This window comes from Microcebus murinus, chromosome 2 (genome assembly GCF_040939455.1).
Source record: "Microcebus murinus isolate Inina chromosome 2, M.murinus_Inina_mat1.0, whole genome shotgun sequence".
Classification (NCBI taxonomy): domain Eukaryota; kingdom Metazoa; phylum Chordata; class Mammalia; order Primates; family Cheirogaleidae; genus Microcebus; species Microcebus murinus.
Window position 1 is genome coordinate 101,436,088 of NC_134105.1, and position 11,876 is coordinate 101,447,963.

The 11,876-nt window shown below is 43.3% G+C and overlaps 1 pseudogene; it reads left to right on the top strand.

Moving 5' to 3' along the window:
• The first annotated feature begins 226 nt into the window (after positions 1-226).
• On the top strand, positions 227-352 carry LOC142869671 (uncharacterized; annotated as a pseudogene).
• The last annotated feature ends 11,524 nt before the right edge of the window (positions 353-11,876 follow it).

Below are 11,876 nucleotides of genomic sequence, written 5' to 3' on the forward strand. Positions count from 1 at the left end.
GATAGGGGAGATGGAGATTGAAGATAAATAATCAGACCACAAATAAGATAACCACAGTGATAATTGCTATGAAGAAAATAAAACAGGGTAATGAGACAGAGAGTGGCAAGGTTGAGTCTGTAATTTAGATGGGGGGATACACTGTGTCACATAGCCATAGGCTAAACCTCAGACGTGGAGACTGTAGAAGTAGAATTGCCGCATTTTGTACTAAGCTATGCTCCTTAGCTTTGCACAGTGGCAGTACCATAGCCAATGAGGTTTATCTGAGGCACGATTATTGCTAATTGAAAACTAAGCTAAGCTCTTACTGCTGTGTAGAGAGCCTGCTTCTTGATGTGCTTATCAATGCTGGTTTCCTATCTAGAAAGTTACCCCTACTCTTTGGCCCTAGTACTGCCCTCTGGGTTAATTTAGCACCATTTGTCTATGCCTCATAACAATATTGTCCTTCCCATGGATAGAGCTGCACACTGCAAAGAAATTTCACGTTAATGTGGTAATCATTTTTTTTATTATAGAATTTATCAAATCCACCCAAAAAGAAAGAATGGGACAATGAACCTTCAATTGCCCAGCAGTCAGATGAAAAATAAATCAACATTCCGCCCATATTGTTTCAGTTACCCCCTGGCCCCACTTTTTTTTTTTCCTGGACTATCTTAAAGCAAAGCCCAGATATCACATTTTTTTCCCACTCACAAATATTAGAGTATGCGTCTCTGACAGACATTTCTCTTTTTTTGCATAACTTTAATGTTGTTATTATTCCTAACAGAACTATTAATAACAATACTTCTTTCATGTCACACAACACCTAGTTCTTGCTCACATTTCCATAATTATTTCAAAACTGTGATTTTTGAGTTGGTTTGTTTGAGTTAGGATGCAAACAAAATTCACATGTCTGGTTGATGTGTTTCTCAAGTTTCATTTGTAGCGGTTCCCCTCCTCTTTCACATCATTTACTTTGTAAAGAAATATGTTATTTATCTTTTTTTTTTTTTTCCTGAGACAGAGTCTCACTCTGTTGCCCTGAGTGGAATGCTGTGGCATCAGCCTAGCTCACAGCAACCTCAAACTCCTGGGCTCAAGCGACCCTCCTGTCTCAGCCTCCTGAGTAGCTGGGACTACAGGCATGCGCCACCACGTCCAGCTAATTTTTTCTATTTTTAGTAGAGACAGCGTCTCCCTCTTGCTCAGGCTGGTCTTGAACTTCTGACCTTAAGCAATCCACTGGCCTTGGCCTCCCAAAGTGCTAGGATTATAGGCGTGAGCCACTCCACCTGGCCCAAATAGGTTATTTATCTTGAAGAATTTCTTACATTTTCAATTTGGTTGATTGCTTCTTTCTGATGTCACTTAACTTTTCTTGTGATGCTCTTATATTTCCCAGTGTTTTTTTGTAAACTGGTAATTCGAAGCTAGAAGTAACTAGAAGCTTAAAGTAAATTCAAGTTCCATTTTTTTTTTTTTTTTGTGGCAAACAGATCAGATGAGATATTGTGCATTTCTTATTACACCATAATGGAGGCACATGCTGTCTGGATGTTCTACTTTTAAAGATGTTAAGATTGATCTACAGATTTGGGTGTAGTCAGTACCATCCATCTACCCATTTTAATTTTAAAATTTATTTATTTATTTATTTATTTATTTATTTATTTATTTATTTATTAATTAATTATGTTAGCCACAGCGTCTCCCTCTGTTGCCCAGGCTGGAGTGCAGGTGGTGTGATCACAGCTCACTGCAGCTTCAAACTCCTGGGCTCAAGAGATCCTTGTGCCTCAGCTTCCGGAGCAGTGGAACTATAGGCACGTGAGACTGTGCCTGGCTCAGTTTTTTGTTTATTTTTTAAGAGATGGGGTCTCACTTTTTTTCTTAGGCTGGCTTTTCTTAGGCTTAGGCTCGAACTCCTGGCCTCAAGCTATCCCCCAACCTCAGCCTCCTGAGTAGCTGGGATCATCGAGCCATTTAAAAGTTCTCCATAAACCTTTCACTCAATGCTATAAACACATGGTGATGATTGTTGCTAGAACCATCTTTTCATTAGGGGTTAATAACTGGTAGTTTTCTAATGCTATCACTCATTCTTATTCTTTATTTATTAATTGTAATTCTTTTTATCAAAAAGAACTTTCCTCATCAACTAGTAATTTGAAATACAATTTATATAGGAAAGAAAAAATAAATGCTGAATTCTTTCTTTTACCAGTTTTCAGAATGAGTTGGTGGCCTAGCAATTTCCAAAGATAACTTTTTTAAAAAAAGTATCATCATGTACTTGTGGATTTCTCTTTTTCTGTAACATGTTTTGACCAATTGCAGTGATTATTTGTCTCATTTTTTAGCCAGTGGGAGTCCTTTAAAATTGCCCCCTGCATCTTTTTGACATAAGCCCTATCCTCTACCATAGCTTCCTTGCTTTCTGGTACAGTTAGATATACCAGGATCAGTTTGTACATTATCTGCCTAAGATCCACACTCAGGTATTTCTCCAAAGATCCATTTTTTTTTTTTAGTGGTAAATGGTATTTAGAGACCTTATTATAGGCAGTAAGGATGCTGCTAGATCTTTTCTGTAGGCAGATATAAAATACATTTTTTAAAAAAATCATAAATTAATAACAATATTTCCAATTCAAAGGTAGCATTTTGGAATGTGTACCTAACTTCTTTGGTTCAGTACTTGTACATTTTTCCTCTTATGCTAAATTTTTTGTCTTTTTTATTTTATCCCACAATACAGCTTATGTTATTTTTCAATTGATTATGCCAACATTGTTATTATCAATATGATTATTCAATGCTATGTCAGTTTTGAGACTTACATTGTCCTTGGAATAGAGATGTAGAGTTAAAAACGTGTTTCCAAGTTACTTGAAGTAATTTTTTTCTTGGTATAGTTATGCCATCAACCTGATACACAGTTAGACACATTTGCTTTATTTATATTTAATAATTTTGTCTTAACCATGTATATAACATTCACATTAGCCTAAAGTCAAAACTATCAAACAAGGTACCTTGAACAAAGTCTGCCTTCCATCCTTGTACCCTTCTTCCTCCTTTCTGTTCCATAAGTAATCATTTTTATTAGTTTCTACGTCTAGCCCACATTTTCTTTAAGGCGTTACCCCTTAATCTTGTTTTTAACACTTTAGTGTAGGCGAGACAGATTCTGATGACCTCCATCAGGGAGGAAGGAGCCCCGCCCTGCGTGAACCCAGGGCCGCGGAATCCAAACCCTGCGCTCCTTCCCCTGCCCCATACTGCCCTCTACAGACGCCTCGGGGAACTTCGAGGAGAGGCGGCCATCCGCTCTCCCTTAGGATAGAATTCCAAATTAAACAGACTTTTGGCTTCAGTGATTATTCCTTCTACTCTACAATTCTGTAAAAATAAAAAAATTATATATATATAATATTATATATTAGCTAGTATATTAGCCAGTATATATTAGCTAGTATATATATATATACTAGCTAATATTGGACTCCAGGTATTGCTTGGTGTCCAGGCAAAAATGGTGAATAAGCAAGCGTTCGTGTGTGCTGGGAAAACAAATTACCCCCAGATGCTGCCATTTTCTGCTGACACCTGCTAAGGAGATGTAGCATTGAGGTGTGCAGTGGTGTTATTCCCGGAACCACCCTGGAGGCAAATGTGGGGAAAATTTACAAGAGGAAAGTAGTGAAATGAATGAGGATGACAGTTCAGGAAGCGATTGCGGTTTCCTGAAGTCTCAATTGTAGTTTGGGTCCATTTAACGATAGAGACCCGTGAAATGATCTACGTGTCTAAAAGGACCATAAGTTTAAATGCTTTTCCTTCTAAGTCAATATAATTTTAAGTTTTATTGACAACATGGCAGAAATGGGAACTACAACTTCCCTGAATAAAACTCCTAACTGGGGCGAGTCCACGAGTTTAGACTGAGTTAAAATCCTACAGTATTGGGTATTGTTTACCACCAAAGGATTTCTTCCAAGTCCCCCCTGCTCCCCCTAGGTTTCCCGCTTGGGGACCCAGAGAGAGGCTGCAGGAACAAAGGCGACACACTGCTGGACACGAGATACCAGCAACTTTCTTCTAAGTTGACGGTGCAACCTGCCCCAAGCCCCCCTCTCCCCTGCGCGGTTTCGCTGAGACACCTAGAGGTCATAGGAAGTTTTTGGTGCTGTGGAGTCAGTCAGCCCCTAGCCCATAGCAACCTCAAACTCCTGGGCTCCTCCTCTTGCCTCCCTTGTTGCTGGGACCATATACCACACCGCCTAATTTTTCTATGTTTAAGTAGAGACGGGGTCTCGCTCTTGCGCAGGCTGGTCTCGAACTCCTGACCTCAAGAGATACTCCCTCCTCGGCCTCCCAGAGTGCTAGGATTACAGGCGTGAGCCACCGCGCCCTGCCAAGGCATTTTTGTAGAAAGAGACCCGAAGCAAACTCAGAACAGAGCCAGAAATTGAGGTGGGTGGCGGCTGTCACAGCATCCCTTTTCGGCTTAGCAAAGATCCAAGAAAGCTTCCCCTTAATGTTTGGGTTTTTGTTGGAGATGAGGATTTGAAAGCGGAGCATTTCATTGTCATGTGTACAGTAGAATTAAGGTTTTGTTTTGTTTTGCTTTTTAACAACAGAAGTGGTGAAATGTCAGTAGAAGGTGGTGAAAGCGGCACTCCCAAGTGGGAGGGGAAAAGTCAATTTCGAGATTAGGGCGGGGGAGGGGACAGCCTTGATTTGTTCCCAGCGGGGAAGGCCGCTGCAGGGCTGGGCTGCCTCGATGGGGGGCGCCCACCCGTGCTCCTCCCCGGGCGGGGTCCCTTAGGGAGGCTGTGCGCCTGCGCCTGAGCGATGGTCCACGCCCTCTTTTCTTCTGGTTAAAGGGTTGTTCTTTCCCAGACAGAGCTGGCCAGAAGAGGCAGCCACTGACTTGGGATGGCCAGGAAAGAGCAGGGATGTCTGTTTCTTCCACAATAAAATCAGAGGGTTTTAAAAGCTGAGACTTGTCCAGCTCCAGCGCCAAAGCCTTATTCCCTTTCTTCTGTGCTGGGCACCGTCAGGACACCCTAATTCTTAGGAATCTCACCCTGCTTAATTATTTTCTTTTAAACATAAAGTTATTTTCTGATAATTAAAACAATAATCATTTTGTTTTTTTGGGGTGGGGGATGCATAGATCCTCACTCGGTTGCCCTGAGTAGAGTGCCGTGGCGTCGGCCTAGCTCACAGCAACCTCAAACTCCTGGGCTCAAGCGATCCTGCTGCCTCAGCCTCCTGAGTAGCTGGGACTACAGGCCTGAGCCACCATGCCCGGCTAATTTTTTTCTATTTTCAGTAGAGATGGGGTGTCACTCTTGCTCAGGCTGATCTCGAACTCCTGAGCTCAAGGAATCCTCTGGCCTCGGCCACCCAGAGTGCTAGGACCGCAGGTATGAGCCACCACGCCTGGCCCCATTCTCTTAAAAACAGTGGAAACTGTTTGTTTCTCTTTGAAAACAGTGGAAACATGAAAAAAAGGTGTGTGTGTGTGTGTACAAAATCGAGACACACTCTACATTCTGTATAGCTGCTTTTTCACATTACACCATGAAGATCTGTCTATCTTTAAAAGTGATTATAATGACTGAGCAATATTTCACCCATTTGATGGACGCACAATATTTTGGTTAACTACTGTTGGACAGGGGCAGGCTCTACTTCACTGCTCCTCTAAAGAAAGGCAGATATTTTTTTTAAAAAACAAAACAAAACAAAACATGGAAACTGTATCTCTTTCACTGGGAGCATTTTCCTAGAGATAGTTATTATATATTCCATCAAATCGAATGACTTTTTAAGATTTTTGGACACAGCGTTGTTTTGTCATTATGGACTGCCTTGTTTATGTCCACTTACTTCCTCATAACCTAAGTGCCCAGAAAATGGCAATTACAAAAAGAGCTAATGCAATAAGCGGGGCATCTTTATTAAAGAAGTTGAACCTGTTTTCATGATTATTGGTCATTTACACTTCTTTTGTGAATTGCCATTGTCCTTTGTCGATTTTCAAAATTTAGGAAATAACTTTTTATTCCTTGATGTGTTAGGATTTCTTGCCTTTGCATTATATGGGAATAATGTAGCACTAATAATATGTATTAATAATAATATTAATGTTGTTGAATATACTATATAAACACGTTTATCTTGTTTTCCGTTTCCTTTTAAAACTTTGTTAGAGTAAGTTTTGCCCCCTGCTGTTGCAAATTCCACAGTCAGCTGGGGGCCGCTCCCCGCTATCTGGAAGCGGCCTGGGGGAGGACATGAGGAGCGCCGGCGTCAGATGGCCGCTAGGTGGCTGTGGGCCACTTTCGCGCCAGCCCTTGTGGTTGGAGCTGCAGTTGCGGCGATGCCCTTTCCTTATTCTCGTCTGCGCCCTTGATTACTGTTTTTAACCCAACACTGCTTTTCTTTCCCTTGCGCCCCGCGCCACTGCACAGACCCCACTCTGTGTGTGGGTCCGATTGGGTGGCTTGGGCATATCCAGCGCGATAGTATCTGCAGCTCAAACAATAGCTACCTAAGGATCACCTACAGGGTTCCAGCCAGCCTGTTGCTGGTCACCAAGCCCGCCATGCCGCGCTGGCCCTGTGCGAGCCAGAAGCACAGTGTCCCGAGTGCGAGGTGGTGCGGGGCGGGGCCCACAGTACAGAACTATGAGTGGGGAAGGGAATGGAACACCTCTCCAAAACCTCAGGCTCGCTTTCTGGTGGAGCGGAGAGATATTGAAAGACCAACAATTACAGGGGCTGTAGTGGGAGGCTGATTCTGATTTGGGCGATGGGGATGGGGAAGAAGGTGTGGGGCGCCAGGGAGGAGGAGACTTCATTGTGAAGCTGTCATCTGGCTTCAGCAGGATGGGTAAAAATCTCTGTAGCCAAAGGGGCCATTTCAGACTAAACACATGTGGCAGAAGCCAGGCACAGAGAGTGGAGTGGTTTCCAAGAACTACAGATAATCCTCGTACTTGGATGGACCACAGGCAAGTGAGGGAGGGGCTGGAAAGGGGGTTAGAGAGGTAGGAAAGGCCAGATGCGCTGGGCCTTGGAGGGAGCGCTAAGGGACATGGGCGTTATTGTGTAGGAGGCAAGCATCCTTTGGAGCGTTTAGCCGGTTTCTTTGCTAGGACTGACTCAGGCTGCTCTTCTTTCGGCAGAGGGACTCTTACCCTCTTACCCCAGCTCCAAGATGCACCCAGGACAGAACTTGGCTCCGAGTCACAAACCAGGTAGCTGCTGCAAAAGGGAAAACCTTCCAGCAGGGAGACCTTTTCTTTCCCCTTATCCCTTCAAATGAAATCCAAGTAACACTGTTCAAGGACTGTCCAGTTCATTTCCTAAATATTTCCTGAATTTGCTTGTGTCTCCCCACCTCCTCTTTCCACTGCCTTGCTTGGATCACGATGGTGTCCTTCAATCAGTACTTCAGTAGCCTTCTAATTGCCCTCCTGTTTCTGTTCTTGTTCCCCTCTCCCCTCACTTCATTCTGCTCATGGAGACAATTACTAAAACAATTCCAAAAGGCATAGATCAGATTAGACTTCCCCTCAGCTTTAAAATGCCCCACAGCCTTTGTAATAAAATCCAAGCTCCTGACCTTGGCCTCAAGTCCTCCATGACCGATACCTTGCCACCTCCCTCTCCTACCTCACTCTCTGTTCCTCACCACGTTCTCTACACTGGCTTCCTTTCTGTTTCTAGAACGTGCTAAGCTAACGTTCACATTTTATGGAGTTTTATTGGTGGTTTTTGATGGGCGATTTACCTTGAGCTAGTGGAAGTGTTATCGGCTATAAGGCCCAACAGGAAAGAGCAGAGAGGAGGGAGAGAGGCAGACTCTGGGTGTTGTCTGGAAAGGAGATGAAGAGGAGGGAGCAGACATGTGAGTTCTCCTGGGGGCTGACTTGCTGACTCCCGAGGGCTTGGGGGTTGGCTGGATGTAGGGGATGAGGAACTCCAAAAACAAACCGAATGAGCTCTCTTGGGGCCACTTAGACCCTTTTGCAGAGCACCGTGGGGCTTCAACACTGGAGGAGAGGATGTCTGGGGGACATCAGACTGGGGCAGGTCATCACCCTTTGTTTCTTCCAGTGTTGGTCCTCCACAGGCCTCAGGGCCACCATCAGCAGCAGCCCTGCACCCATACTGGGGGACAGGATGGACACTGTATAAGGACATCTGGCCTATGGAGAAATAGGGGGCTGAAATCCAGCTTGTTGCTGGCCCAGCTGTAGGTAAGCACCAGTCTGTGTGCATCTTTTCTAATTCACTCAGAAGTGCCATGTGGATTGATAGGTGAGTGGTCCTGATAGCGGCTGGAGCCCAAGGGCCACTGTCACAACTTTACATGGTTTGATATTGGCTTCTGTTGGATTTCAAGGGCCTGTGCTGGATCAGGCAGAAGCTGTCCCAGAGCTGGAACCACACAGGGAGAGACAGTGGCAGGGCACAGAGGTGAGCCCTGGGTGGGCATGTTAGGGGCACACCAGAGGGGGTTGGCATTGCTGCTTGCTGATTTTGCTGACAGGACATAGAGCTGGCAGCTCACTGAAAAGCAAATTATCACAAAACCCAGGGTAATGGCCTCTTCACACGTACATCCAGAGCTGTGGCTACAGCTGGGGGAAAATTCCCGACCCACGACACTCTGGGCTGAGGGGTCTGACCAGCACATGGTTCTCTGTCTACTCAGATATATATGTATTTTGGTTTATTAGCAGGAAATGGGTGGTGGGATTGGCAGGGTGCAGACAGAGAGTCTTAGTGAAGGGGAATGTCTTGTGTTCCCACCCTCTAGCTCCAATTTTCTGCTTCTCCCTAGACAGATGCCAAGAGTTTTTCTGATAGAAAAGTTTCAGAAAGCTCCCACATAGTCCAACTGCTACCTATCCTTCAGAACTGCAGTGTGCTTGAAGTACTTATTTTTCATTCATTCACTCATGCACTCATTCAACGTGTGCTGATCCCCTTTCTATTACACATACTGTTCTGAGCAAAGAGGAAATGAATAAAATATAATTTCTGTTCTAACTAAAAGTGTAAATGGAATAGACAGATAAACACACAAAGAGCTAGGATCCAATGTGATAAACTGTGTAACACACGTGTGTGGGAAGTCCTCATGCCTTAGGCTGACCCTGGCCGACAGATGAGACACCTTGTGGCTAAGATGAAACACACTGGGAGTGAAATTAAGCAGCCACAACAGGGAGAGGGGTTGGTCCTGTATCCCTGTATTACTAACTATCATAAAGTTTTGTTTTTTTTTTCTTGTAATTGAGCAGAAACTAGCCTTTGAAAAACATTGTCAAAAGAGCTACAACTAGGAGTTTCCCAACTAACCCTGGTGATCTGCCTGATGCCAGACAGTCGTACTTCCCGCACCCCTCCTGTGGTCCTGCCAGCAACTCTGACAGGAGACCAGCCTTGGAACATTCTTTCCTAATAAACAACCACAGACCTCCAGCCAGTCTCAGACGGCTTACAGAGACTGAACACAGAACGTCTCTATGCCTCCTTTATGCTCTATAGTTCACCTTCTGACATACAGAACCGAATCCACCTCATTTTAATGTTAAAGCTCCACCCTAAAGTAAACATAGAATTTATATTACATTATGTTTACCCACAATGCATGCTCTTTACGTCCCTCATAAATATTCATAAATTCTCCCAAACCTGCTAAATATGTCTATAAGACAGACCCTGAAAGACATAGATGCCAACTTCCTCCTATTCCTCACTTCCTCACTATTCAGAGAGTGTGCTTTCAGTTTCCTTGGAGGCTACGCTCCCCGATCTACAAGTTGTCTTTCTGAAAATAAAGTTTTCTCCTTTTCTTTCCTCCGTAGATCTCACAGACATTTTTAACACAGACTTTGGCTGACAGTGACCTTGAGGGATGATGAGTCCAATCTTGTCACCTGCCCTCACTTGGGGTGGTGGATGAGATGAGGTCATTGGCCTGGACATGTGGCAGGAATAGAGATGTGGAACCCATCTCTGCACAGGAGCAGCTGGCCCATGTGGGACCTCCAGGAGCAACTCATGGGACCCAAGAGGCAGCAGCAGGGCCATGAGGAAGAAGGGGTAACACTGCCATGTTAGGGGGTGACAGGGCCAAGTGGGAAGTCAGAGAAAGCAAAGAACTGGAGGAAGAAGAGTAACTTAATCAAGAGCATAGATTTGGGGGTCAGACATGAGCAGTTTGGATTTAATGCATTTTTTGGATTCTTCTAATAATATCTATGAATTACTGAGTACAACTCAAGTATGCCCTATATATATATATATATATATACACACACGCATGTATGTGTGTGTATATATATTATATACACACCCCCCCACACACATCCCTCAACTCTGCCACTTGCCAGCCAGTGTGATTTTGGATGTACAACTGCTTGTCCATTGAATGGGTGTGTAAAGTCAGGAGGATCTAAGAGAAGGAGACAACCATGAAGTGATTGTGATGCAATGAAGTAGAGATGTTTAAAGTAAAGTCAATAATAGATATTAGGAATCTGGAAGTGTTGAGGTGATAAAACTAAAAAATTAAGACAAATGTAAGGAGCACTGTGTGGCTATCTAGCTAACTGTAGACTTGACTCTAAGAGACATAGTGCAGAGATGGGAGTGATTCATATGGACGGAACAGCTATCCTCAGTGCCTACAATGGTGCCTAGCACACAGATTAGCTCAATAAATATTTAGGGCATAGGAGAATTGTTGAATAAATACGTGCTGAGTTGGATCTGATGACATTTGGGGAGCCTATTTCTCTCTACCCCTGGGACTTCCCCACTTAGAGAGGTGGATCATACATGCATTACTTCATGTTTCTTGAGATCTTTCTGATATTTCAGGTATGAAATTTGTTGATTGACCCTGTTCCCTTTTCTCTTAACCCAGATTGGATTTACCAACATCTAGAATCTGGTGGTTTTCCTGAGGTAGTCCTGAATCTCCAACACTCATTTCCACATCTCCTGGCAGGCTACATGTTCTAATTCTTCCACCTGGAACCTGAAGACTGAACACCATTCTTCTGGTTGCTCATGTACAATCATAAATTTGGTTTATAAATTCCATAAATGTTCTAGTGAGGTGGTCCCATATAAATCAGTCATTTCTATGGCTATGGGACCACAAATGTCTAGAAAATTCTCAAATAAATGGAAACAAATATTACTCTGAGGCCAAGTTTTTCCATCCTGGAACATCAGTGTGTGTGTGTGTGTGTGTGTGTGTGTGTTTTATTTAAATTATGAGTCACCACCCTTCATGTTTCCTGGCTGAGTACTACCCAAGCATTTCTCATGCTTTGGGGTAGCAAATAGCCTGTGTGTAGCAGTGAACTCAAAGCCTGCCATAATGTGATTCCCATAGCTGTATTCACATCTTCAAGAAATCCTGTCTAAGCCAGTTGACCTGGGCTGTATATTTCAGAGCATATCTGACATTAACCCTGTTTTATGGAGTGTTTTTGGTAACTTTTTGTTCCTAAAGTCAAAAGAACTGGATGTCCATGAATATTGGAGGGAAAATGAATTTCCAGCTTGCCACTTTCCAAGGGCTTTAGAAAACTTTTAATTTTTATGGTACTGCAGTGGTTTGACTTTAGCTCAGCCTCTATTATAATGTCTCGTTCCAAAAAATATTTTTAAAAATTGTGGTAAAATATATTTAACATAAAATTTATCGTTTTAACCATTTTTTTGGTGTATAATTCAGTGGCATTAAGTACATTCACAGTGTTGTACAATCATTGCCATTGTCCATTTCTAGAACTTTTTTATCATCTCAAACAGAAATTCTGTATCTATTAAATAATA